Source organism: Bombyx mori, chromosome 2 (genome assembly GCF_030269925.1).
Source record: "Bombyx mori chromosome 2, ASM3026992v2".
NCBI lineage: Eukaryota > Metazoa > Arthropoda > Insecta > Lepidoptera > Bombycidae > Bombyx > Bombyx mori.
Window position 1 is genome coordinate 1 of NC_085108.1, and position 5,994 is coordinate 5,994.

The following is a 5,994-nucleotide window of genomic DNA, read 5'->3' on the forward strand; positions in this document are numbered from 1 at the left end:
CCTAACCTAACCTAACCTAACCTAACCTAACCTAACCTAACCTAACCTAACCTAACCTAACCTAACCTAACCTAACCTAACCTAACCTAACCTAACCTAACCTAACCTAACCTAACCTAACCTAACCTAACCTAACCTAACCTAACCTAACCTAACCTAACCTAACCTAACCTAACCTAACCTAACCTAACCTAACCTAACCTAACCTAACCTAACCTAACCTAACCTAACCTAACCTAACCTAACCTAACCTAACCTAACCTAACCTAACCTAACCTAACCTAACCTAACCTAACCTAACCTAACCTAACCTAACCTAACCTAACCTAACCTAACCTAACCTAACCTAACCTAACCTAACCTAACCTAACCTAACCTAACCTAACCTAACCTAACCTAACCTAACCTAACCTAACCTAACCTAACCTAACCTAACCTAACCTAACCTAACCTAACCTAACCTAACCTAACCTAACCTAACCTAACCTAACCTAACCTAACCTAACCTAACCTAACCTAACCTAACCTAACCTAACCTAACCTAACCTAACCTAACCTAACCTAACCTAACCTAACCTAACCTAACCTAACCTAACCTAACCTAACCTAACCTAACCTAACCTAACCTAACCTAACCTAACCTAACCTAACCTAACCTAACCTAACCTAACCTAACCTAACCTAACCTAACCTAACCTAACCTAACCTAACCTAACCTAACCTAACCTAACCTAACCTAACCTAACCTAACCTAACCTAACCTAACCTAACCTAACCTAACCTAACCTAACCTAACCTAACCTAACCTAACCTAACCTAACCTAACCTAACCTAACCTAACCTAACCTAACCTAACCTAACCTAACCTAACCTAACCTAACCTAACCTAACCTAACCTAACCTAACCTAACCTAACCTAACCTAACCTAACCTAACCTAACCTAACCTAACCTAACCTAACCTAACCTAACCTAACCTAACCTAACCTAACCTAACCTAACCTAACCTAACCTAACCTAACCTAACCTAACCTAACCTAACCTAACCTAACCTAACCTAACCTAACCTAACCTAACCTAACCTAACCTAACCTAACCTAACCTAACCTAACCTAACCTAACCTAACCTAACCTAACCTAACCTAACCTAACCTAACCTAACCTAACCTAACCTAACCTAACCTAACCTAACCTAACCTAACCTAACCTAACCTAACCTAACCTAACCTAACCTAACCTAACCTAACCTAACCTAACCTAACCTAACCTAACCTAACCTAACCTAACCTAACCTAACCTAACCTAACCTAACCTAACCTAACCTAACCTAACCTAACCTAACCTAACCTAACCTAACCTAACCTAACCTAACCTAACCTAACCTAACCTAACCTAACCTAACCTAACCTAACCTAACCTAACCTAACCTAACCTAACCTAACCTAACCTAACCTAACCTAACCTAACCTAACCTAACCTAACCTAACCTAACCTAACCTAACCTAACCTAACCTAACCTAACCTAACCTAACCTAACCTAACCTAACCTAACCTAACCTAACCTAACCTAACCTAACCTAACCTAACCTAACCTAACCTAACCTAACCTAACCTAACCTAACCTAACCTAACCTAACCTAACCTAACCTAACCTAACCTAACCTAACCTAACCTAACCTAACCTAACCTAACCTAACCTAACCTAACCTAACCTAACCTAACCTAACCTAACCTAACCTAACCTAACCTAACCTAACCTAACCTAACCTAACCTAACCTAACCTAACCTAACCTAACCTAACCTAACCTAACCTAACCTAACCTAACCTAACCTAACCTAACCTAACCTAACCTAACCTAACCTAACCTAACCTAACCTAACCTAACCTAACCTAACCTAACCTAACCTAACCTAACCTAACCTAACCTAACCTAACCTAACCTAACCTAACCTAACCTAACCTAACCTAACCTAACCTAACCTAACCTAACCTAACCTAACCTAACCTAACCTAACCTAACCTAACCTAACCTAACCTAACCTAACCTAACCTAACCTAACCTAACCTAACCTAACCTAACCTAACCTAACCTAACCTAACCTAACCTAACCTAACCTAACCTAACCTAACCTAACCTAACCTAACCTAACCTAACCTAACCTAACCTAACCTAACCTAACCTAACCTAACCTAACCTAACCTAACCTAACCTAACCTAACCTAACCTAACCTAACCTAACCTAACCTAACCTAACCTAACCTAACCTAACCTAACCTAACCTAACCTAACCTAACCTAACCTAACCTAACCTAACCTAACCTAACCTAACCTAACCTAACCTAACCTAACCTAACCTAACCTAACCTAACCTAACCTAACCTAACCTAACCTAACCTAACCTAACCTAACCTAACCTAACCTAACCTAACCTAACCTAACCTAACCTAACCTAACCTAACCTAACCTAACCTAACCTAACCTAACCTAACCTAACCTAACCTAACCTAACCTAACCTAACCTAACCTAACCTAACCTAACCTAACCTAACCTAACCTAACCTAACCTAACCTAACCTAACCTAACCTAACCTAACCTAACCTAACCTAACCTAACCTAACCTAACCTAACCTAACCTAACCTAACCTAACCTAACCTAACCTAACCTAACCTAACCTAACCTAACCTAACCTAACCTAACCTAACCTAACCTAACCTAACCTAACCTAACCTAACCTAACCTAACCTAACCTAACCTAACCTAACCTAACCTAACCTAACCTAACCTAACCTAACCTAACCTAACCTAACCTAACCTAACCTAACCTAACCTAACCTAACCTAACCTAACCTAACCTAACCTAACCTAACCTAACCTAACCTAACCTAACCTAACCTAACCTAACCTAACCTAACCTAACCTAACCTAACCTAACCTAACCTAACCTAACCTAACCTAACCTAACCTAACCTAACCTAACCTAACCTAACCTAACCTAACCTAACCTAACCTAACCTAACCTAACCTAACCTAACCTAACCTAACCTAACCTAACCTAACCTAACCTAACCTAACCTAACCTAACCTAACCTAACCTAACCTAACCTAACCTAACCTAACCTAACCTAACCTAACCTAACCTAACCTAACCTAACCTAACCTAACCTAACCTAACCTAACCTAACCTAACCTAACCTAACCTAACCTAACCTAACCTAACCTAACCTAACCTAACCTAACCTAACCTAACCTAACCTAACCTAACCTAACCTAACCTAACCTAACCTAACCTAACCTAACCTAACCTAACCTAACCTAACCTAACCTAACCTAACCTAACCTAACCTAACCTAACCTAACCTAACCTAACCTAACCTAACCTAACCTAACCTAACCTAACCTAACCTAACCTAACCTAACCTAACCTAACCTAACCTAACCTAACCTAACCTAACCTAACCTAACCTAACCTAACCTAACCTAACCTAACCTAACCTAACCTAACCTAACCTAACCTAACCTAACCTAACCTAACCTAACCTAACCTAACCTAACCTAACCTAACCTAACCTAACCTAACCTAACCTAACCTAACCTAACCTAACCTAACCTAACCTAACCTAACCTAACCTAACCTAACCTAACCTAACCTAACCTAACCTAACCTAACCTAACCTAACCTAACCTAACCTAACCTAACCTAACCTAACCTAACCTAACCTAACCTAACCTAACCTAACCTAACCTAACCTAACCTAACCTAACCTAACCTAACCTAACCTAACCTAACCTAACCTAACCTAACCTAACCTAACCTAACCTAACCTAACCTAACCTAACCTAACCTAACCTAACCTAACCTAACCTAACCTAACCTAACCTAACCTAACCTAACCTAACCTAACCTAACCTAACCTAACCTAACCTAACCTAACCTAACCTAACCTAACCTAACCTAACCTAACCTAACCTAACCTAACCTAACCTAACCTAACCTAACCTAACCTAACCTAACCTAACCTAACCTAACCTAACCTAACCTAACCTAACCTAACCTAACCTAACCTAACCTAACCTAACCTAACCTAACCTAACCTAACCTAACCTAACCTAACCTAACCTAACCTAACCTAACCTAACCTAACCTAACCTAACCTAACCTAACCTAACCTAACCTAACCTAACCTAACCTAACCTAACCTAACCTAACCTAACCTAACCTAACCTAACCTAACCTAACCTAACCTAACCTAACCTAACCTAACCTAACCTAACCTAACCTAACCTAACCTAACCTAACCTAACCTAACCTAACCTAACCTAACCTAACCTAACCTAACCTAACCTAACCTAACCTAACCTAACCTAACCTAACCTAACCTAACCTAACCTAACCTAACCTAACCTAACCTAACCTAACCTAACCTAACCTAACCTAACCTAACCTAACCTAACCTAACCTAACCTAACCTAACCTAACCTAACCTAACCTAACCTAACCTAACCTAACCTAACCTAACCTAACCTAACCTAACCTAACCTAACCTAACCTAACCTAACCTAACCTAACCTAACCTAACCTAACCTAACCTAACCTAACCTAACCTAACCTAACCTAACCTAACCTAACCTAACCTAACCTAACCTAACCTAACCTAACCTAACCTAACCTAACCTAACCTAACCTAACCTAACCTAACCTAACCTAACCTAACCTAACCTAACCTAACCTAACCTAACCTAACCTAACCTAACCTAACCTAACCTAACCTAACCTAACCTAACCTAACCTAACCTAACCTAACCTAACCTAACCTAACCTAACCTAACCTAACCTAACCTAACCTAACCTAACCTAACCTAACCTAACCTAACCTAACCTAACCTAACCTAACCTAACCTAACCTAACCTAACCTAACCTAACCTAACCTAACCTAACCTAACCTAACCTAACCTAACCTAACCTAACCTAACCTAACCTAACCTAACCTAACCTAACCTAACCTAACCTAACCTAACCTAACCTAACCTAACCTAACCTAACCTAACCTAACCTAACCTAACCTAACCTAACCTAACCTAACCTAACCTAACCTAACCTAACCTAACCTAACCTAACCTAACCTAACCTAACCTAACCTAACCTAACCTAACCTAACCTAACCTAACCTAACCTAACCTAACCTAACCTAACCTAACCTAACCTAACCTAACCTAACCTAACCTAACCTAACCTAACCTAACCTAACCTAACCTAACCTAACCTAACCTAACCTAACCTAACCTAACCTAACCTAACCTAACCTAACCTAACCTAACCTAACCTAACCTAACCTAACCTAACCTAACCTAACCTAACCTAACCTAACCTAACCTAACCTAACCTAACCTAACCTAACCTAACCTAACCTAACCTAACCTAACCTAACCTAACCTAACCTAACCTAACCTAACCTAACCTAACCTAACCTAACCTAACCTAACCTAACCTAACCTAACCTAACCTAACCTAACCTAACCTAACCTAACCTAACCTAACCTAACCTAACCTAACCTAACCTAACCTAACCTAACCTAACCTAACCTAACCTAACCTAACCTAACCTAACCTAACCTAACCTAACCTAACCTAACCTAACCTAACCTAACCTAACCTAACCTAACCTAACCTAACCTAACCTAACCTAACCTAACCTAACCTAACCTAACCTAACCTAACCTAACCTAACCTAACCTAACCTAACCTAACCTAACCTAACCTAACCTAACCTAACCTAACCTAACCTAACCTAACCTAACCTAACCTAACCTAACCTAACCTAACCTAACCTAACCTAACCTAACCTAACCTAACCTAACCTAACCTAACCTAACCTAACCTAACCTAACCTAACCTAACCTAACCTAACCTAACCTAACCTAACCTAACCTAACCTAACCTAACCTAACCTAACCTAACCTAACCTAACCTAACCTAACCTAACCTAACCTA